This window comes from Neopsephotus bourkii, unplaced genomic scaffold (genome assembly GCF_033783945.1).
Source record: "Neopsephotus bourkii isolate Nb327-2 ecotype Australia unplaced genomic scaffold, CSIRO-AGI_Nbou_v1 NB_1248, whole genome shotgun sequence".
In the NCBI taxonomy this organism is placed as follows: domain Eukaryota; kingdom Metazoa; phylum Chordata; class Aves; order Psittaciformes; family Psittacidae; genus Neopsephotus; species Neopsephotus bourkii.
The window spans coordinates 623,853-647,594 of NW_026901733.1; the positions used below are offsets into that span (position 1 = coordinate 623,853).

At 38.2% G+C, this 23,742-nt stretch overlaps 1 protein-coding gene across 4 annotated transcripts in view; it reads left to right on the top strand.

Annotated features, from left to right (window-relative positions):
• Nucleotides 1–253: 253 nt before the first annotated feature.
• The window catches only part of SOCS6 (suppressor of cytokine signaling 6), a 29,620-nt gene continuing 6,131 nt past the window's right edge, over nt 254–23,742 (top strand). Inside the window, exon 1 of one of the 4 annotated variants that reach the window (XM_061364655.1) lies at nt 254–394. The gene's annotated coding sequence lies outside the window, so the exon portion shown is untranslated. Of the gene's footprint in view, nt 525–581; nt 1,063–14,168; nt 14,186–23,742 lie in introns of those variants that run through there. The other 3 variants (XM_061364654.1, XM_061364656.1, XM_061364657.1) reach the window with 3 other exon arrangements.

Here is a 23,742-nt window from a genome sequence, read left to right on the forward strand (position 1 = left end):
CGCCCCCGGGGGTCTTCGGCGGCCGTCGAGCCCGGAGGAAGGCGCCCAGAGCTGGGAAGGCAAAAGGCCCGGTCACCCAGTCGGGCGCTGGGGGCCCGCCGGGGCAGCGAAGAAGGCGGAGGCGCGGAGCGGGGCATCCCAAGCCCCGCTAACACCGCCGGGCTGTACGTGGTCGACGCCTGCCGCAGGCACGGCACCGGCGGCCATCGCGGACTCGCCACCCCCGTGCGTCCCTCCGAGGACGGAGGGGTGGGGGCAGAGGAGGCGGAGGAAGCGGCGGCGGCGGCGCCAGGAACAGGGAGGCGGCGGCACGGCGAAGGAGGGAGGGAGCGAGCGAGCGAGCCGGGCCGGGCCCCGCAAAAGCAACAGCAGCGCCAGCTCCTCCTTCTCCTCGGTGAGTCCCGCGCCGCCGCCTCGGGAGGCTGCTCGTCGCCGAGCCCGGATGCCGGCGCAGGCCGGGCCGCGCTGCCGAGGTGCCCAGGGAGAGGTCCGCGCCCGGAGCGGGACACCGCGGCCTCCGCTGGGTGAGCGTCCCCGCGGCAACGGGCGCGCCGCGGCGGGTCTTCCACCCCCTTCCCCGGCGGCAGCGGAGGGCTGGCGGGGAGGAGGGAGGGCCGGGGGATGGGGACAGCGCGGTTCGCGCTTTGCCCGCCGCCCGTCTCCTGAGCGGCGGCTCCGGCCTCCTCTCCCTTTGTTCGCTCAGCTCCCCGAGCCTGCGGCGGTGCCAGGCCCTGCGGAGGCACCGGGACCACGGCGCGGCCTGCAAGGCGGGCGGGTGGGGAGCCGGGCCCGGGCCGCCGAGGCGCTGCCCAGGGCCCCTCAGTGACAGGAGCGGGTCGCGGCCGGCCTCTCACCCCCACCAGCCGCCGGTCTGCCCTGGGCCGCTGAATAAACACACCCCGCTTCTACTGACCACATTATCGAGATAGCTGAATTAGGCTGATTCGCCCCCACCCGCCCTGTAACCCGTCTGCAGTTATGGGCCTGCGGGGTCCCCGTCTGCAACCGGGTGGGGGCTGGTGCGGCGGAGGAGCCCGGGGGCGCCGGTGTCGCGCTGTTGAGGTGAGGGTGCGCCGCGGGCTCCCGGAGGGGCGAGGGAAGGAAAGGCTGGTTTCTGGAACAGGCAGCACTTGAAAACTTGACTTTAAAACCCAACACCAAACCCCCAAACTTTACTGGCTTATTGTTCCTCAAGCTGCTTCTTGTGTTCTCCTTCCCTTAATGGTGCTGCTTCTCTCAGTAAAGAGCTCCTGGGCCGTGCCTACCCACTTGCTGAAAAAAGCCTTTTCAAAACATTGAGGTTCTAAGAGATGTAGAGGTTGATGCTTCTGTGGTGTGAGGTGCTTTGGCTGTGTCTTGTCTGCTTTACTCTTTGGCCTTCCTGTATTTTAAAAATCATCTTAGTTTGGAACACTTTTATGGAGTACGTTACTTTCTGTTAAAGTGTTGGTTGCAGAATAATACGCTTCAGCCAGGGAAAGCTGCTCTTCCACTTAGTAAATTCTTATGCCCTTTTACTATTAGGTGCCAGCCCCTCTTTCCTACCTGTCAGGAATGTTTATACCCTGTCCAGCCTCTTAATACACCTGTAGTTTAAAAATGCCTGCTGCAGGCCTTCTGTATTAAGAGAGCAGCTCTCTGCACAAGTGCTTGAGTAGTGCAGCTGCATTTCTGCTGTGGGTGGAAAAAATAGCACTATTTTTATTTCATGTTAATAAACGCATCCTTGGATTGTAAAAACTATGGAAGCTTCAGTATAGTTACAAAATAAATTACTTGGCTTGACTGGGAGACTTTAAATTACTAGAGAATGTGTAGATATTTTTGGAGTCTTCTGCAATAAGGTGGTAACCGTAGCATGCAGTTTTATGTGTAACTTATGAAAGGCAAATTTAAGCTTTTTCAAAATGCTTTTCATGAAGTGTTAAGCAGTACTTGAATGGAGTCTTCACTTCCTATTACATATTTCTTGGATTTGTGGCCTTGCACTGTGTTCAGAACTGAACTTGTACTTAAAGCAGGTTTACCTGTTGTAGGCTTAATCAAGTGTGTATTCCCTGTATCCTGAGGTTTGAGATTTAAGTACATTTTTAAATTAAAATTTTAGATTTAAAATTAAATTAAGATTAAGCTTTAAGACTTAAAAGTATGAATGGTCATAGTGTAGTGTTACAGACATAACTGCATTTGCTAACTCCCCGGGAAGGAGTAAGGAAGGAGCACCCACAGTATTGTTTGCAAAGCTTTTGTGTCACTTCATCACACTGTGTATGTGCTGCATCAGTGTTCATGTGGGTTCAGGAGACATAATGGATAATCCTTAAACTTCCTGAGAACTTGACATACTGAAGTCTAAAAAAGATGTTGTTAATTTAGACTATGCTGTTAACTTCTTTGGTCCTAGATTGTGAAGTCGGCCAGCCAGACACCTTGGGTTACTCTTGGAGAGGGGTGTTTTGAAGAAATAACTGCTCCACATTGTTCTGCAAGTAGATTGATTGCATCTCTAAACTCTCCTTTTCCAAATAAAGTGATGAAGTGAGAATCAGCCTTTAATTAACAGATCATCTTAGAAATCAAGTTACTTCTTTCTGTTCTTTCTTATGAAGTCTTCTATAGTCATACAATAACTCAAACATAAACATTAGAAAGATTTTTTATCTTGTAGATGCCTTGAGTTCAGTACATACTTGCAATATTGCTGGCAAAACCGAGGCCACAGTCCAGGGTAACCCCTTACTCAAATACTTTATTTGATACTGCTTTACTGCCCTCCTAGGCCTACACTATTTTGGTAGTGTTTGGGTAATACAGTGTATAGGGAGTTGTAGGGAGGTGAGTGATAACACAAAGTAGGTAGAAAGGATACTCTGCTGGTATGTGTCTCATTTTTTTGTTGACAGTGTTTTAATGCATGTTACCAACAAATTAGAGGGGGTAGCTCAAGCAGTTGTGATGCTCCATGGAGGAAAAATAAGATACAAGTAGTATAAAAGTAAGTGTAATCCAACTAAGGATGCAAATGCTATAAGATGTAATGAGTACAAATTGGATAGGATTGGGATTGAAATGTAGAATAAAGTTTTCTTACACAATTTAACTATCTTGTGATGAAGTATTAAACTGAAAAGAAACAGAACTTTGAGTTTCCTCATTTATTGATTGATTTATTTACTTTTAATGAGAAATAACAGTATCTGGTAATGTCTGTCATGTTCGTGCCAAAATCTGATTTCATTACATTTTAGCGTACACTTATTTTTCATTAAATACACATCAGTCTTCAGAAGACAATAGGTATACTTGATGCAGAGCCCCAGATTCTTGCATCCTCTTTCCCACTGCCTCGCAGTAAGTTTTTTAGTAAAATCAGAAAAGGAAGTATCCTTTTTTAAAAAAAAATGTCATGAAAATTTCCCTTGACAATTTTGGGTGGCAAATTATATACAGCAGTATGTTATTTTAGAAAACATGAAGATTGTGCTTATGATGGAGTATTTATTGTCCATGTTTAAAAAGCAGCTTCATACCAATAAAATATGTTTCTGATACAGCAGAGGTTAAAGATTAATGGCACACAGTAGATTCTTTTATTGTTATTTTTGCATTTTCCTCTATAAAGAATTGATTTCTGAATTTAATCTCTGTATTACATAAGTTGGATACATTTCTGTGTTAAAAAGTTACGCTAGTTTTGAAACATTTACAAACTTGTATCTTTTTTTGTTTGTTTTTGTTTTTTGTTACAGTAGGGTTGGTTTGTTTTTTTTTTTCCCCACTGTAGCTGAATGTTCTTATTGAAACAAAAACCTGTCACCTACATCAGCCTCTCCTGGTGGTTAAAACCAAAACAAGATGGCCTTGAATTATTGCCCTCGATGAAAATGGAAAGCTGTCTGCATGTGAAGTGTTGTCTAATACATCAAACATATAAAGAAGGTTACACAGTCTTTGCTGGACTCTATACAGACTGAATTTGAAAAGGCAACATGATGCAGAGTCTGACTTAGTCTACTTATTGTAAGAACTAAAACCCTCAGATCCAAAGTAATTTCGAACATAGATTATGTTTGTAATTTCTTTCTTAAGGTCACTTAAAAGCTGTACCTATTTTTTTCTTCTACCACTTTTCACTGTGTTCTGACTCCTGCTTTTGTCATGTACAGACATGCAAACAGTAAGCATCTGCAACTCCAGATAATTTAAAAAAGTTTTGGCTTTGCAAATCTGACTGCTGTTCATTAGAGTCTGTAGTGTAGATTTAAGGACCCATCTTTAGACATTTTTATTTAGAAAAACCCCAATGATTGTATATGATTGTATGTCAGGAAATTTTCTTCTGGAAAGTATTAAGATAACATACTCTGAAAATTATTAGCCCTTTTCTATGTCCTTAACCATTCACATAACATTTTGGTCTCTGAGGAACTCAGTTGGCTTTGTTAATGACAAGTATGTAAGCCACATGTTACCTAAAAAAAATTGTTCCTTGATTGCTACATCACCAATAAAACTATGCAAGTTAAATAAGTCTTTATTTGTTTAGCACAGATGCTTATATATTGGCTAACTTGTTCTGCCTCTGGCTTTGAAACTCTAAGGAAAATGAAAAAAAGTCTCCTTGCTTGCAGGTAACCCCAGCCTACGCATGCTGTATATAGGCATTTATGTCCAGGTGCTGCTCTCCAAATACTGTTTCAAGTTGTGTATTTATAGGACAGATAGATCACGAGATGGTTCCTAGCCTCTGTGAAACAGCCTTTACTTTTTGGACCTGCCAAGTGCAATAGGTTGACAGTTTTCAAAAAGTCTCAGGTTTGTAAAGTATGTGGGTTTTTTGTTATGAACACCAAATAATTTTACTGTAAACAGCTGTAAAAACAGTTTTGGATGGAAGTCGTTTTCTCTTGCAGAGAAGGTATAAATACTAGATGGTAGTCTTTTTTTCAGCATTTGTGAGGTGATCTGTAGTAAAAAAACCAAAAAACAATGAAAATGAACTTATGTGTGATGTTAAGAAGATCATAGGGATACGTGGTATTTTTCTATGTTTCCCAGAGCAGTGTATAGTCAGCAACTGTATTTGTATTATTTAACTTGAATGGTATATGATAATGATCTGTAAGACGACTTGTGTAAGGTTTTGGTGATCTCAGCTAGCAGCTAAATTGATTAATTTTAGGATTTCAGATTGCAGACTTAATACCTTTGGTATTATTTCTCAAGGATATGACATATTACTTAATACGTAGAGTGCTACCCTTGATGACAGAATTGCTGGAAGTGAGGATCCATTCAGGCTTAGTTTTACAGTATATGATCTCTGTTTTTCTTGAGCAGTTTTATTCTTAATTAATCGTGACATTCTCTGGTAAATGTGCTAAAACAGCAGTTTGTAGGAGTCTTGAGTAGGTGATTGTTTTTCCTTCTTTAAGGCAGTCTGCATTCCTCAGATAGGTTGAGAACAAATTAGTAGGCTACTCCAGACATTTCCGAAGAACGTTTGATCCCAAGATGCCTCCAATACAGTGGTGAAGTTTGCTTTCCTTTTTGTTCCTTCTGAGCTAGGGAATTCTGTCTCCTCTGACTTTGCCTCAGGAAGTGCTACAAGACTGGGCAGTTACAAGCTGTAATGCTGACTGTGGTTTTGGTATCAGAAATGGGTTTTAATACCCTTGGATTACCTTTCAGTTGGTAATTGGGCGTCAGATTAGAAGGTTTATTAAAACACAGCAGTTGAGAAGGTGTGCCTTCTAGGATAAGATTTGTGGAAGCTGTACTCTAGAAACTGGGTAGACAGCTTTTCTGGTTGACTCCATTCAGGAGCTGGTGGGAACTAGGCAAGTAAGGAATTCTCGCGGGATTAACTGAACAGAAGCTGTTTGTGCAGGCATACTGGTTTGGGTGAAACCTGTGCTGGGGAAGTTTTCCAGGCTGGAATTTTGGTCAGCCCAATGAGAGTAACTCCAGAATGCTTGGTTTGTGCATTAAGAGGTATGAGTTGCTAGTTTATGTGTAAGATCTAAAGTCTGGGTCTGTGTAAGATAGGTGCCTGGTGGGTTTCCTTTTTTCCTTCACCTCAGAGTTCTCTCTTTAGTGGAAAGCAGGCAAAACCAATGCTGATGCAGTCCTGTATGAAACACTGATTTTTCTCCTTTTCTTGGCTTTTGAAAGGAAGAGAGCTTTTGGTTAATAGTAAATAATGTTGGGCAGTAATAAAGGATTAGCCATAGGCCTTTGGCATACTTTGTGCAAAAAAAATTAGTTACTTGGCAAAATACTTACGTGTAAATATAGATATTCCACAGTCCCTTAATAAAGGGATAAAAAAGAGTCTATACTGACTAATGCTCCGGTCCTATTTGCAGTCTAATCTACTGGTGGTCAAAAGACAGTGAAGGGAAGTTGTTACATCAGTTCTGACTCAGATGTCTTGTATATTACTAAAATAAGTGCTTTTTGGAAGCAGCAGTGTTTAAAATGTTGTTTGATGTGGAAAAAAAATAACAGAAATTCTGTGTTATCAGCATTGAAAAGTATGTATCCTATTTCTTTTTTAATTGGGCTAATACATTTTTTCATTTTATTTATAGTGTGTGTAAGTTTAAATGTATGGCAGAGAAAACAGTATTTAAAAACAGTCTGTGTGCGTGTATGTTACTGTTATTTTTTCATGCTTGAAATTTCAAGCTTAGCTAGCTTTTGCAGGCAGGCTTCTGTATTCCTGGCTCTGCAGAAATTTGACTTGCTCTGGAGGTAGCTTTCTTAAGGGCTTTGAGTTTGTGTAAATCTCACAGAGCATATTACTTCATATAGACAGTGAACATTTTATCTTAGATCCTGCATGTGAAAATTTATACACCAATGTGAAATTGCTCAGTGTAAGTCCCCAGCTCTTCATGTGCAAGCTAAACATAATGTATAATAAACACTTCTATTGATTTAAATGTCTCCTCAAAGTTAATTAGTCTTTGCTGGGTTGGGATTCAGTATTAGCAAAATCAGGTTGTTTAGGGCTGCTGTGTGGAACATTATTTCTGCTTCTGTGGACAATTATTAAAATAACCAAAACCCACCACCACCAAAAAAAAACCCTGGAACAACCCACCCAAATCCAAAAGTCATTCATTGTGCATTAGGGCCAGACAGTGTCTGTCTAAAAACTTTTACTAAAATGCTCTCCATCAGTTTCTTTGGTGTGTTAGTGAGATGTTTCTGTCTGCAGATGATTAGAGTGTAGGTGTAGGAGGAAAAAAAGAACTTCCTGATTTTAATAATGAATAATTAAGAGTCTCTCTAGTTTTGACCCAAAATTAGAAAATTTGCATGTAGAGTGAGCTTTTTCAGAACTGGTGCATTCTTGTAGATCTAAGAAATTAGGACTTCATAAAAAAGATGGCTAAGCAGCTTCACCTATGCAGTAAAAATTCTGTTCTCCTTCTGGTCAGTGTGCTGGTTGTGCGGTGTTAATTTATATGCCTTCTTAAAAGCACCCCTTTTAAGGATCAGTCAATTTAGAAAACCTATTTAATGTTTCACCTTCTGTTTTAAGGGAAGCAAAATATTAATTCTCTGAGATTAGATGGAGATAATACTCTCTGTGCAGGTGTGTTTACCCTGTGTCTTTGACAGTTCTTCGAGCACAGCCTTGTCTCCTGTTTCCCATATATGTTATGCATGGGCTCAAAAACATAAAGAAGATAGTAAGTTTACCCTTTGTTCTCATTGGGCCTTCTGCCAGTGAAAATGAGAAGGGAAATATTTTAAATAAGTAGTATTTTACAGTCTTGCTTTCCCAAATGCCGAGCTTGGGTTACTCTCTGCAGTGGGCCCTAAGACCTTGGAGGGACAGCCAGGATGAATGCACCATGAGCCAGCAGGCCCACGCTGGGCGCAACTTCTGTTCGACTCATCCAGGTTCTACTGCTAGAGCATGTTCCAGCAGCATCCGCTTAATTACAAGAGGTACTCTGTGAGGAAGAAGATTTCCTCTTAGGAAATCCACCTGACTGAAGATCCCTCAGTCTTTAAACAGAAAGAAGGAAGTCCTCTTTCTCTGCCCCCCTGCCCTGTTTTGTAGTGCTGGCTTGTCTGTAGACTAAACCCTGCTTTCTGTTTCACTGACCATGAAAGATTGTTCTTCAATAGCCAATACTGTTTGGCATTCCATGTATAAAATCAGTTAGATTTGAGGTTGACAAATGATCCTAACCTAATCTTCTGTATGTGGTTTGATAGAGGTACCAACTTTCTTTAAGTGAAGAATATTCATTTAAAAGAAAACAACAGTTTAGAAGGATTGTTTTCAAATGTCTCATTCTTGAGGATTAGAAAGCTTTTAAACTGTCTTAAGTTTATTTAGCAATTGTCAGGCTAGCTTATGAATCACGTAAAGTCCAAAGGAGGAAATAAAATGCTGGGGGTACTGGAAATAGAATATACTGAAATAAGGATTGCAATAAAAATAATTTGGAGTTGTAATCGTGGAAAAGAGGACAGAATTATGAGCCCTCTTGTTTTTGTGTGCTGTGCTCCTAAGAAATCTGATGATATGTGACCCTTCTGTGGCAGTATTGTATGAAGAACATTTTCTGATTCTGAAGATTCCAAAACCGATTTCAGAATCAGTAGTGAAGTGTTAAATACTGTATTATTGTTTTACTTCGGTATTGGTTCATCAGGGTGAACATGTGAGTAGCTCTGTTAAAATATCTCTGTCAATGCTTAGTGTTGGAAAGTGAGTGAAGCTTCTGCCTGTGCATACCTCCCTGCTCCAGACCCTCCAAATTTAGAGAAGGTTAAAATAATAATTGTAGTACTCAAAAATGAAGATGCAGGCCATACGGAGCTTGTGTACTTATCAGGTATTATCAAAGCTGGTAGTTTTATGATAAGCATTTGTTTAAGTACAAATAGTGGTGAAATAGACTTCTAAAACAAAATGGATACTAGTATTTATTTTCAGATTAATTGTTGAAAGGCAGCTTAAATTATCCCTCAAAAGTGGTTTTTTTTCTCACTTCAGAATATACCAAATAAATCCAGTCTACTAAGTTTAATTAAAATTAATTTTTTTAGCTTCCCAGATTAAATTGCTTCTGTGTTGTACAAAGTTTTGACTGCAACTGTTTGAAAAACTCTTTCAGTGTTTGTTAACTTTGTCTCTTTAAAAATGCCATTTTTTATGTAGTAGTAGTGGGAAATAGTATGCTTTCCTTATCAGTATGAGGTACTAAGTTACTTAAAGGTTTAATTTTTATTTCATGAAAAAATAAAATTGGACTTTAGTTTAAAAAACCACAAAAATATTAATCAAACCTCTTTTTAGAATATTTATACAAATATTAGGATTTGCATATATACAACAAGATCGTGTTAAGGTATTTAAGCAATGTGAAACAGTTTTTCTGGATGAGGTGCTTCTTTGAAACTTGAACTATAGCTGCTTGAAGCCACAATGAAGTTAAAAATCTATTTGGTGACTATATGGAAAAGCGTCTCTACTAACAGTGATAGAGAGAAGTACATTCAATTGGAAAGGAGTTATTAATAACATTTTTCTGATAACATTATTTATGCAAACTTTGTGCCTTAAATTTTCCCTTCTGTTAAATATTATCAGAGCCTAGATCAGACCAGTATTGATCTCAGCTGAATTGCATCTTGTTAAGTAGCATAGGTGTTCCAGAATAAAAATGAGTTGCAAATATAACTGTGTTAGAGTGGCTTCCTTAAACTTTTGGTGTTGAATGCTCTTTTGCCTTTTAAGTGGAATCCCAAGAGCACATGAGCGAAGTATATTGTCACAGTTACTTACTGGGGACCAAGTAATAGGTGGACATTTGGCCCAGCCGTCCATGGGATAGACAAAATTTATCTGCAATGAAATAAAATACAAAAGTATATAGCTAAAAAATTCCCTTGTCATTTACATGTACAAGTGTCACAGACTGCAAGCAGTACAGGCTGCATTTCCTAGTGATGTAAAATACAGGATGTAACAGCTTGGTAGCTAGAGCTCTCGTTCAAAATGTAAGACAACCAAGTTGATTCTCCACTTCTTTCTGTTTCAGGATTACCCTGAACACCAGCCTTTTGGCTGCTCTGTAGTGTGAAAAATTATCTGTTCCTTCTTTTAAAGTTGTTCTGCAGAAGATTAACTGAACTGAAAAAGAAGGGGCTAGAGATGGTCTGTTTTCCTATCCCAGTGGAGTAAGCAACTGCCTTGGAGAGGGAAGACCTTGGACTGAATTTATGACCCAGTTCATCCTGTATCTGAAACTTGTTGTAAAGTAAGTTGTCTTAATCAAGAATGAGTAAGAATTTCCCTTCCACAATGGCTAGGACCATATCCAAGTTGCTAGAATTTGTAGTTTGATTTCCATTGGTGCAGTCTACTTATGTGATCCTGAGGGATACTGTGATCATTCTTCCGCTTCTCATGATGTCCATTAAAAATGGTTGCCATTGTATTTTATGCAGCATGATTCTGTGGGGTGATGATGGGCAGTCTTGCAACATGCCTAAGAAGGTAGGTGAATGCGTAGCCATGAGGTAGGCATTGATGCTGTTCTGTACTCCTGCTTTTAAATGCAGAAAATAAGGCTCAGGGCTCCTGAAGAGGTTTTAATAATGATAGTAATAATAATATCTCTCTGAACTTTGGTACTTTATAGATTAAGCAGCTTTGTGTATGTGAAGGGAAGAAGGGTTTTGATGAGCAATATTTTGAGTAAAAGATTCTCATGTCTGTGGAGCCGGACTTTTCCAGTGTGCCCTAAATGCTGTTGTTTTTTTAGAGGAGTTGCTTATTCATAGGTACTGAACCCCTGCCCCTCCCAGATCTTAACATGGACAAAAATCAGATGTTTTATCTCTATTTATGTAAGACTGGTTGTAGTTCTGACCTTTACAGTTTGTCAAAATGTACTTTGCTTTGATTTGTATTTTTGGAAAGCAGGCCATCAGCCTCTGATCTTTTTTGTCAAAAGCAGAATGTGGTACAGTTGTGAAAATACTCTGTGCCCCACTGCAGTCACCAGTTAGCAGACTCAGAGTTTGTGTCATTCAGGGTTTAAACTCTGGGCAGAAATGTTGTAGGCCTAATTGTTAGTCTGAATTTACATTCTGTGCAGGTTGTGCTTTCACCAGTGGTTTAGAACTAGTCTTGGAGGGTGTTTTGGTTCTGGGGTTTCTATGGGTGCCTGTGGATTATTTTTGAGGGGTTTTAAATTTTTTTATTACCTTCCTCTTTAACTGATATTTACCCTCCCCCCTCATCTTTCTAACTCCTTGAGATATATACCACTGATGGATCTTCTGCTTGTTATCTGACTACCTGATATATTTTTTTTACTATAGGATGTGATTCATTCACTTACTGCTTTGACAAATGAAACGGTTGGGCTGAAAAGGCTTTGTAAAATATCTGGCGAATTATAACTTTTAAAGAAAGTCAGGACGTTGAATCATGACTCAATAGAGGACTGTAATAGAAGGTATCTTGAAAAGTTAGGTATGTGCCCACAGGATGATGAACCTCCAAGGACTTGGGTTTAGCTTACTCCTTCATCGGCAGCAAACCCCTGAAAGGGACCACAGCTTTTACTGATCTCCTTTAGTGAGTGGCAGTTTACTGTTGCAGTCAGCTACTGGAGTTAAACTCGTTTGGTTCTGTTGTCATCTTGTACTTTTACCTGGAGAGAAGGGGGAGATTTCAGATTTAAGTAGATACTCATTTACTCAAAACCCCAGCAGGTCAAACCACGGGGGGGGCCCCCCCCCCGCCATCACTATGCATCATAAAAAAAATCAGAATTCATGTTTTGAATTAAGTGACCCTAAGTTGGCCTATTATTCAGCTTATGAATCCAGTTTAAAAAGTATAAAGGTATAAAATTCAGCTCTCTGTTCTGGCTCCTAAAGTGCTGAATTAGAGCGCTGAATGCCTGAGCATTAGCATATAAGTGTCAGATATAGAAACAGCAAAAATTTCCTTAATGAAGCCAGTAATTATATCTGTGAGTTCTGGAATTTGGATGTAAATTAGTATACTGTAGGTGGTAGGACCATACATTTTAAAGGGTGGTGAAGGGTAGAACTAGTGTAAACATTATAGTACTGTATGTGAGGCAGGATGGAGAAGAGAATTGCTCAGGCAACCCTTCTGGCTTCTCTCAGCTTTTGAGTTATTGGACTTTGAACTTTAATGAAATTGTTTAGTATGTTTCCTATATAAATAGTTCAGATAAAGGATACAAAATTATTTTTTTTTTCCTCGGTATGCTGTTGTTCAAGAGGGAAAACACAAAGAATTTTACTCCTTTGTGACAGAAGTTGTATGTGATTATTTTAGTGAATTTTCAAGAAAGTAAAATTGATTCTGGAACTTACTGGTCACTTCAAGAATAAGCTCAAATTTTATTTTATTTTTAATATTTTTGATAGTGATTTCTTATCACAGTGATATAAAAAGTATTGGTTTTAACTGATAATGGGAAATTAAAACCAAATCACAGTAACAAACCACTTTTGCTTCTAAAGAACATAGTTGAGATACTGGCAGTCGGAGATAAGCAGTTTTTCTGTTACAATGAAACAGTTATGTGAAAGGTGTTGCTGAGGAATAAAATTGTTTAATGCCACTTTCCTCCTTGTTTTTAGAAATGTTTTGAGTTCCAGAGAAAGCTTTTCCAGTATTTAGAAATGTCCATGAAGATTTTTATATAATATATATATATATAAATATATACAATTTTTTGCTATGGCTTCTCCCTCAGCTGAGACACTACTTGTCTGCTTATTTGATGAAACTTTATTGGGCAGTTCTGAAGAGGCTGCAGGGCATACAGGCAGGAGGAGCCTTGCTTGGTTGAGTTTGTTTCTGTATGAAATAATGCTAAAACAAACTATAATCTTTGAATGTGAGTTTAACTCTGAACTGTTTAGAAGGGAACTCTGGTTCTTGAGTAGCAGCTTGTACTTTAGGTGAGATACTATATTACAGTATTTTATCTAGTTGTTATTTTAAAGATGGAAGGGTCTTCAACTAAAAATAATTGTTACTAAAATGTAACCAATGCTTTTTCATCCCAGGTACTTCATGTTTCACTGTCACTTTCTCTTTCAGTGAGTTATACAGAATGGGTGCATATACTTTCATATTATATGCAAGTTATGCTTGTGTTAATGGTGTGCATTTGTAATAAAACAATTGGTTATTAATTTTGAAAAATGTAACTTTTTAATAAAAAAGAATGAACAACATTTATGTGATTTCACAAAAATGAGATTTCTTTCACATTACATTCCTGGAAAATGAGGATAATACCAGGTGTTGGGTTTCTGACAGAATTTTCCGTTATTAGAAATTAAACATACCAGCAGATTTATGTGTATAAAATGTGTATAAAAAAGCAAAGTGATGGAATAGGAGTCTCTGTGGTTTTGAAACTTATTAAATATTTGAGCTGTATGGCAGCCAAATGCCTTGATAGGAGGCAAGTATTACGCAGTATTGATATTAAACCTTTTCATACAGTCTAGGGGAGAATGGTGGATCTTTGTGGCATCTGTGTAGCAAATACATTGCTTTTTTTTTTTTTCTTTGATAATTTAATGAAGAAAGTCCAAAACTAGAGGTCAGTCTCTTCCTCTCTGTGATTCTGAGGTATGTCCTTATTAACTGCTTCTTACTCCTTGGCAGGTATGTGTGAATGCTGTACAGATGCTGTGGGAAAGAGCTATCTTTCTGCTTTATTTCTCTTTAGTTGAGGTGCTGTGCTGTCTTTCAGGCCATAAATGGGTCAGCTTAATCCTTCCATTTACGTAAAGGGTTAACTGCATTATAAAGGACTGCTGCATTTTAGCTTAAATTGAGAGGGTAGAGTGTTACCTTCTAATGAAAGAAAGCTTTTATTGTTATTGAAAATAGCATAGTAGAAGTGGTTGTGTGATAGCTGTAAAGAACTCAGATCTTACCTGGTCATGCAAATTTAAAGGGTAATTCAGCCCCAGTCAGAAACTAACCGAGCTGATGTTAATTTGAAGCCACAGGTGTGACCATCATCAGTCATGAGATCCAAGGCAGAATGGTAGGTACAAAAGCAGTATAAGACTACGGTATACTATACGTTCAGGCCTTCAGAGAAGCTGAACAGGAAAATGACTCTTACTTCAAGCACAGGTCCTTCAATTGTAGAACATGACTGTGCTTCATATGGTGAAGTGGAATCCTCTGTATAGTGAATTTGCAAACTGGTCTCTATTTTAAAAACTTGTTTCAGCTTTTGTTCCATCTTGTGTACGTGTTAGATGGCTTTGTGTTAATAAATTTAGCTTTTACAGTTTTAACAATATTTCTTTTGTTAATAGTGAAATAGATTAGATAACTAATTTTGGATTATTGCTTGAAGGAAAGCATGTTCTTAATTAGGTTTGGGGGGTGTTTTTACAAAGATGTTTTGTGGGTTTTTTTTCTGCTGGATATTTTGAAAATAATAATTTTAATTTGTACAAAATATTTTTTCTGGTTTTGCATATCTTTGATGCCAGGTGAATGTTATTTTTAGAAAAAAAGCTCAATTAGATGTTCCTGATTGTCTGTCAAGTAAGCATAAATCGAATAGGGAGGGTGAGCAGTTGCTTGCTGGTCAAGATACCAGTTTTACAAATACATGCTGTGAAACCACCTGTTGGCATGATAGCATGGCTAGTGAAATGTTTAAAATAAAAGTTTGTTGGCGTGTTTGTTTTGTTTTTTTTTTTCCTAGCAATGTAACTCTCTAGCTCTCCTGATGTTCCGCTTAGGTTTTGATTTCTGCTGCTCAAAAAAAGAGTATCCCATGTTGCACCTTAAGGAATGCATAATTATCAGTCATACTTGCTTGGTGCTATAGTGTGGAAAAGCTACTTCCTCTATTTTCGTTTTCACATCAGATGAATTAGACAGGAGCAAACATGATTATAACAAATTAACAGCTCATAATTTAGGGAGAATGGCAATATTAAAAAAAAGGTAAAAATACTCCATTTTTATTCCAAGTAGTATAGTGAAGTATATGGTGATACTGTGTAAACCTGTTTTCAGCAGAAATATGGTACAAGGCTTTTCCTTCTGTTACTTTACCTGTCTTTTCCTCCTTTCCCTCACAGTGTCTTCCTTTCTTTTCTAGCATTATTCTCCTGCATGCAGACATGCATGTACATGTGTTAACTTGGAGGTGTATTTTTGTATTGCCCATTTGGTACATGCCCTATAGCTGCAGGGTGTATCCATGGTAGAAGATTGGCTTGAGAAGCTGAATGTCCTGACAGCACTGTAAGAAAGATAATTCATGGTACCTGTTTTATGTCTCTTCATCAAAATACCTGTCAGCAGCAGGCCCTTTTCAGCTGGCTTTGTGTTTTGGAAATTGGCCACAGTGACAGTGTTTCTCTGCTTGCTGTAGAAACGCTAGCCTGAAGTGGCCCAACATAAACTTCAAAAGTGAAACTAACATCAGTACAAGTCAACATAAAGTGGTAATATTCAGCTGTTGCATGTCTGCTAAGTGTTTTCTTCCCTTTTTTGGGGAAGGGCTGGAAAGCTGTTTCTCACAATTATGTTATTTAGTCACTAATATTAAAAGAACACCAGATTATTGCTGGATTGCTGGCCACAAAAATCACTTTGAGAGAATGGTCTGCCTTATTATTTCTGCCTTTCTGGCGTATGCTTTAAATGGGTAGACAACATGTCTAAAACTACATTTTGAAATACACTGGGATTCAGAAAACAAGCTGTATTCAGAACTGGGTTTTAGTGTCTGCATCTGTACAGTTAGATAGGTAATGTTCCCTTCAACACATGTTCGAGTGTTTAAGCATTAGGCAGAAGTGGAAATTTTTGTTCTTATGGAATGTCTTTCCCATTCTTCTTTTCATTTTCACTGTATTAATTTCAAATTTCTGTTGTCCTCAAATAAGTAGGCACAGAATCTGCTCTTTGCTGAAGGCAGTTTCTTACTGTAAATTGTACACTGGTTTCTGCAAGTAACTTTACAAAAATCTTAGAGCAAAATTGTTTAAAAAATTATTCCTTTTTACAGAACATTGTGTTGGTGCTTCTTGCTAAATGCGAAACTGCTTTGTAGATCATTGTAGTCTTAGAAGTTTTCAGACTCCTAACATAACTGTATTAATAATTAAAAACTGTATGAGGACTGCATAAATATGTTTGATAAGCAGTAAGCCCTCCCTGCTATCATGCTGTGGGTACTACCATATCTTGCAACAGAGGAGAAACATTTCGGTGTATCCACCTTCTGTCAGGACAGAGGTAGGCTGGACCCTTACACAGAAATGAATTCTCATACATCATCTCTCAGGAAATCTAACCTTTGCTTACGAAGCTAAATTTAATTTTTGCTGACAGACAGCCTACTGCAAGGCTGGCTGCTGCAGTCTTGTAAAATAGCAAGAAATGAAAACTGAGTCTGACTGAGCTTTATTCTCCTTTGTCTGCTTTTTCACAGCTGTGAAAAAGAAAAAAACAAGGTTTATTTGCACTCAACGGATGCGTTTTCCTGCAGTGAAGCACATAGCAGATTTTTTAAGTGACTTCTCTCATTTGATTCAGCAAAAATATTCTACTTTTCTGGTTTTCAGTAGCTTGGCATATGTAAATCTTCTGGGTCATTTTTGTTTGCTCTTTTACCCCTCACTGCTAATTCACCAGGGTCTTTAGAGCCAAGCTGTGGCTTTCTTTTCCCTGTATATTTTCAGCATGCTTGAAAAATTTGTAAGCCGTATACTGTTATCAGATGTCTGTTCAAAAGAAAATGATGAAAGGTGGTTACTTGTGCCAGTCTTTTAGTAAGTATAAAAAATTCAATCTCCTTTGTTCCCTGTTGATCCCCAGTTGTTGAGAGATGTAGTAAGAGTAGTCGAAGCGGTTACTGTTCTGGCTGTCATCCACCCAACTCCCCCAGAGTTTCCTACTCCAAAAGCAACAGTGGTGGTATGATGCTGTCCGTGTTCTTGAGCTGACACCAGCTGATAGAGGCTGCTGCTGATTTCAGTTTAAAGTACCGAGTTAGTGTGCCTGTAGTAGCTGTGGAGCAGATGTGCACCCCAATCAGCCATCCTTGTGTAAGTGCAACTTTAGGAGAGGACTCTTAGTGTTAGTAGCTGCTTTTTTGCTATTGTAGTGATGAGATTATTGTAGTTATGAGACTGTATATATACAGATGAACTGTAATACAGAGATGCCATTTAACACCCTTCACTTACTCCCCAGAGGAAAGCTACCAATCCGATAGAAATATTCTTCCTGCAACCAAATATGGGAAAGAAGAACAGGACTTACTGCAAGCAGCCATGGATTAAGTAGTGCTTAAAGAAAAACAAACAAACAAACAAATAAAAACAAAACACAAAAAAGTCAGGGAAAACCATATGTTAAGGAGCATCCTTTTTCAACAGCGGGCCAGAGGCAATTAGTCAAGGTATACAGACTTCTTTGGCTTAGCATACAGTTAATTCTATTAATGGTGAAGAAAAATCCCTTTATTATTATCTTATCCTACTTTTCTATTTATTACCAAAGGCGTACCTTGCTTATTCTCTGCTAAAGGTTGCTAACTGTGATTAAGGTTACTCTGTATGTTGTTAGAACATTATTGCCCATAGAATATTTTCCCTTTAAGCTTTGTAAAAGGAGGGAAAAGGAGAAGAAAAAAAAAAAAAAAAGAAAAAAAGCAATGGCACGACTTACTGTTGTTGTTTTTGTTTGTTTGCTTTGAATTGTAATCTGTGTAATGCCTATGAAATTATACTGGCCTCTAGAGAAGCTGACAGTACTTTGCCTAGCTGTTCAGATCTTAGAGGGTAGAAGTTTAAATTTGTGGTGAATGACATCTACTCGGTGTTCAGGTCTTTGATTAGTTAGCTTAAAAATAGGAATCTTTGAGAACTCTTGAATTGTTATGAGTATAAAGTACTGTCAGATGATTTTCTCATCTGTCTTTTACCTTATTCCAATTTTATATGAAGGTTTACATCTGAGTTTCTTCACGCTCTAGAAAAGCAGGTGTGCAGGAGAGGATAAGATTTTGTGAAATTTGCAATCTTACATTAATGTTCATCAGCAAGCCACTACTAAAACCATCCATCTTTTTGGTTGTTTTCAAGGTATAAGATTATGCAATGGGGTTCAGATTACTTCATTTAAAGACTCTTCATATTAGAGTAATACAGTGAAGGAATTTACTTGAAGTTCTGGGAAAGGAAAAAACCTCACCATCTTAAGTATGCTGACAGCATCTATAGTGAGAAGGCTGAATGTAGTCTGTATGTTCTGTCAGAAACTGATGGTATTTGGAATAGATATTTAATCTTTCTTAATGAGTATTTTATGTGTAGTTTCTGTACTCATATAGGCTGAAACTAAGTATATGGGAGGAAGTATCTTGAGCTAGTATTTTCTGTTACTGGTTTGAAGAAATAACTTCCAGTGATCCAGACTTGATTTTTTTACTTATTGAAGTAAAATCAGGTATGGAGAACAACTTCTTAATAATTTTAAATACATAGATTTAGGAACTCTAGAGTAAATATAGACTTTCAGGAATTTCTGAAATACAGCACTTGAAATCTGTGTTACCTTTTGTGCCGAACCCAGGACACCTTGAGATGCTGTTTTTGAAACATCCTTCTGAGTAATGCATGAATATATTTCAGCGAGAGTTTGGAGGCAGCAGGGGAACAACACCTCATACTTCTGCAGATAATTAGACTAGGTTTCATTATCTGACTATAATGAAAACCTGTTGCTTGTCATGCCCCAGGAATGCAGAAACTTTTTTATCTTTGAAGGTATCTTTAGTTATTTTCTTTAATATAAATAATTATGTTAAAAAATGCAGTAAGTTGAAGTTGTAAATTATGTAGGTCTTACTATGATTCAGTATAAGAATGAAAATTGTGTGTTTCTAGTGAACAGCCAGACTTTTCAGGAATAGTGCAGTTGAAAATCGAGTTCAGTGCTCCACTGTATCACCTTATGGAAACAGATGAGCAGATAAACATTTATTTAACGATGTAATTTATATAGGAAAGTCTTTAAAGTTATCTGAAACAGCATTGTTTAATAGTTCCAAGGCATTTTATGATGGTATTTTTATTAAACTTCTAAAAGGTGATTCTTCGTTCAGCCGTGAATTGTATTTTGCTGTGCGTTTCCAGCATGGTGTTTTCTGTCCTGACTCTTAAAAGTCAGTGTTGTTTTATTTCTGTAGCAGTGTATTCTTGCAGTATTATTTATAGTATTTTTCTCAGGAAATGAGTGCACCTAACCTGAAGGTGTGAAAAAGATAAGAAATGAATAAAGGTCATATAAATACAAATAATCAAACTTTTTGTTGGTGTACTTTTGTGAATACTGCATTGAGATAGCTATGTGATGAAAATGTTTTGCAGCATCAAACTGACTAAACTGTTTACTATTCAAACTGGATTGCACAAATGGATTTACATTTTTTAAACTTCTGCATGTTTTCAGAAGTCTGCTTAAAACCACAACATTGCTGCTCTTCAGATTTCAGAGAAGCAGCCTATAAAGTTTTTGCTTTAATTCTTTTCACTAATAATTTCACATTTATATGTAATTAATATTTATTGTTATTCTTCAAAATAAGGCATGCAAATTTAGTGTTTTAGATTATTTTTATAAGCACAGAGGGGCCCATGTTGTTTGCTGGATAGTAATCTGGCAGTCTGGCAATTTGGTAGTTTTTGTCTAGAGGCCTGTGTTTTGTCAACCTGCATAATTTTAAAATTCCAAGATGCAGAATTTGTGATGAAGGTTCATAAGGCAGAATTTCATGTTGCCTCATTAATCTGTGTCTTAACATCAGCTTCTCTTTTTGGGGCTGATTAATCTCCCATTTTCAATATGTATGTTCCAGGTATTACTGTGTACATAGCTACCAGGCTTTGTCAGTACATTGGCATAGTTCAGACTCTGTTTTTACCCACATATACCTGCAAGAAGAATTCCTGGAGGTGTCTCTTGTTAGGCTGTCTAAATTCACTGTACAGCAGATGGCACTGGAAGAGCACATCAGTGGGAGACTTCAGTGATGCTATAATTCATAAAGAACACTAGCAAAGCGGTTGCAGTGCTGAGGGTTGTGAAGAAGTTGAATAGCTTGTTTTAACGTATTCCTGGAAGGGGTGCATGCTGGGCTCTTCTGCTTCAACTCTTCTAGATGTAGCCAGTAGAAAATTCTACACCTGCAAGTGTATTTATCACGTTGAGGACTGGTTATACAGTAAACACATTAATCCACAATACAGAATTACTGTTACGTTTTTAAGTATGTGCAAATAAAGAAGAGTATCTGGATCAATTAGTATTTTATTTCATGGTATATTTGCTTTCTGCGGTCTTGGATAAAAATGCGTATGAGATATCATAAAGTAGAGTGGTTCTCATGCAGAAAACTTGTTTAGAGGTGCGCTGTCATTTGTAGGTGTGTTCAGTTTATTTTGCAGAGCTTTGACCACGGCCTGTCATTGACGAGATTTTTATCATTTTTCCTGGATGAATGAGCTGAACTTTTAGATATATGCATGTTGTTCATATAGTTTGTATTTGAACTTCAAACCTTTATTATTTCTTTATATGAAAAGTTACAATGATAGAGGTAATGAGTTGTGCATTAGGGCAGTCTTGTTTTGCTTGATGAAGACATTGGCTACTAAGGTAGATTGACAGATGTAAACCACTAGCTCAAGCAGGCTCAGGCACATTCAAAGTAGAAAATATTTAATTCTTTATGCTGCCATAGAGATTTATCTGTTGAGATTATTTTCAGATACTGCTTTTTCATTTGTAAAGCAATACATTTTTATACCGAAAGACTGGTATGTGATAAAAAACCCTGTTCTTTCAAGTGAGCTGTTAAGTCTTTTAGTTATGGAGAAACTGAAGAAATGTTCCTTCAGCCAGATCCTAGGGAACTACTTATTTTGAAACATACCAGTAAAAAATACATCGTGAATCAGATGGTTTGGGTCTCTTACATCACTCCCCAGTCAACAGCCTGGTAGTGTTATTTTATTTTCTCCCTAGGGTAGAAGGTAGATTTTACTTTGTTTCATGCTTACTTTCTCAGGTCTAGGAATTGCAAACATTATGATGTACTCCCCACAAGGATGGGGATACATACCTGATGAAGTGAAAATAATATCGGCTTGTGGATGTCAGAAACAGTTGGAGAAGATCGTGGATTTCACAAGTGGGGCTAATGTGAGGTTTCCCAGGCTTCTGGTAGTACTTACACAAAGGCACAGTTAAATTTATCAAATGAACAAGCGCTCTGACTTTGTCAGTTTAGGAGCAGCATAGAATCCTGCAGTTAAATTTTTCACTCATTTTGTTAGGTTATTTCAGTTATATATGATGAAACAAAACTGCAGATTGGTAAGATGCAAAATCCAAATGGTTTAGGAATAGAAAGTCAACAAAGCATTTTGTCTACTCTTTATTGATATGTAACTGTCCCTTTATTTGTATCTGTAGCTTTTTCTTAAATTACTGTACTTTGTCAGTTATTCCAGTATGCCAAATTTCGGGCGTATAAAACTCACTAAATGTGTTCTGCTCATGTTTGATTTTTAGTACTTCTATATTTGCCAATAATTCGAAACATATGGAGCTCATATTAAACACCAGTAATTTAAAAAGTTAAATTTTATGGTTCTGCATGTATGTGTCATAAGAAAAGGAAAATAAAAGTAGTGTTTTAACTTCTGCAAATATATACACATATCCCAGTATCATCTTCATGTTTTTTCAGGTGTCAGGAGTCCTGGTACCACAGGAATCATCTTAAAAGTGGGAGATTAGCAGTAAACTTCTAATAAAATACTGGTTTTAACATTTTAATATTAATTTATAGCAAGAATTGGTTCTTAGTTTTTTGTTTAGGAAACAGGTTGTTTCCTAAAGGCATGTTTTCTTTGCTGATGGCAAGTAAATCTTTTTAGTTTCTCCCCATTGAGAGAAAGGTGCTCTTTAATTTGGTAATTAGGAAAAGGAAATTGCCTAAGATACTCTAAAGATGGACCTGGAAAATGTCAGAGATTATAGCAAAGACAGAAGGGTCTTTGTGGTGGGGTGATGCATAGTGTAGGGAAGTTGAAGATAGGATGAGGGTACATCTCCAAAGTGCTTTTGCTGTTTGAGAACAGTGTTCAACCGCCCAGCCAGCAAGGCTTTACTCAGATTTTTTCAAGATATTTTGAAGTTCAGAATCCTTAGATGTGTTTTAGTTTGCTTTGGATATGATCCTTTAGCCTTTGTGTACTTGAGGACCACAAAAGTGGGGCTGGATAAGAGTAATAGTCAATGGATTGCTGTTTGATTATAGTAATAATTCTCCTTGCATGATTTTATGCAATTTTTGAGTTGTTATTTAAGAAAATCATATTGCTTACTTGATAAAACTTATTTCTGTTCATGCCGTTATTTTTCTCAGTTGCTTGTACTGTGATACCATGGGTGAAAAATGTGAAAAAGGGCAGTTTTACTTTCCCCTCAGTCCCCCAAATTCTGGAAGGTTTCTTGAAAAATTAGACTCCTTCAGCTTGCCATGTTTATTAGCCTGGCACCAGGCTCGCTGCTGCAGTTCGTGCTGCTGATATTACACTTGTTTGGAGGTATGTGGAATAATGTCTATTATTAATGGTAGTACGTACTTCTGTGGCAGCAGCAACTTCCTTCTCTTCTTCTTGTGCTTCCCCTCTCTACAGAGCTGCTTGCTTTGGAAGGTCTAACTAATATTAAAAACACATAAGCCCCCCCAAACCCAATAAAACCACCCTCCCACCCCCAAAACCACTGCAGCCAAGCCTCAAACAAACAAACAAAAACAATAACAAGAAAAACCAAACCAACAACCAGCCAACCAACCAAACAAAACAAAAAAACCCCAAACCCAAGCTGAAGAGTCAGATCTGTGGAGGGTGTAGGTACATGACTCTGGAAGAAGCCAGGTGGGAGCGGTTGGCTGGGGTTTGAGCAGATGTGTCCACTTAACTCTTGGCAGGAGTACTGCAGGAAGAATGCCCTATTAGTAGTAGGCAAGGAGAGCCCGTGATTTGACCTTGATACTTAAAACAGTGTTTGGAAATTAACTTTTCTTGTACGGAAGTTCAGGAAGAGACTTCTATGACTTGCTCTAACCAGATGTTACTTTGCTGTTAATGCGTATCTCTTTTCACTAGAGTTAGTTTTCCTAGAATTATGTAGCTATTTGAATATTGCTCAACTTTCCTGTGTAAAGAAAGTGTGACCTTGTACGACCATGTTTAGGAATGATTAGAGTTTAATCCTCTTGGATAGAATATATAGACTATCTTCTAGTTTTATCATCTATAGTGGGGATTTTTAGGAGCCTTTTGAAAGAGAGGGATGTTTCTGTGCTTGAAAATTTTATATACAAGCACATATATACATATGCAAAATTCTGTATACATGCATTAAATATATGTGCTCTAGGTGACCCTGCTTGAGCAGGAAGGTTGGACTAGATGACCCCTGGTGGTCCATTCCATCCTCAATCTTTCTGTGTATATTTTATAAATAGCATGCTGAAAGAAGAAAAAAAAAATAAAAGGGGGAAATCTCCAGGGCAGACATATCAGATTAATTCCTTGAGCCTAACTGGTTTCCAAGTCAGCTCTCTGTATTTACTT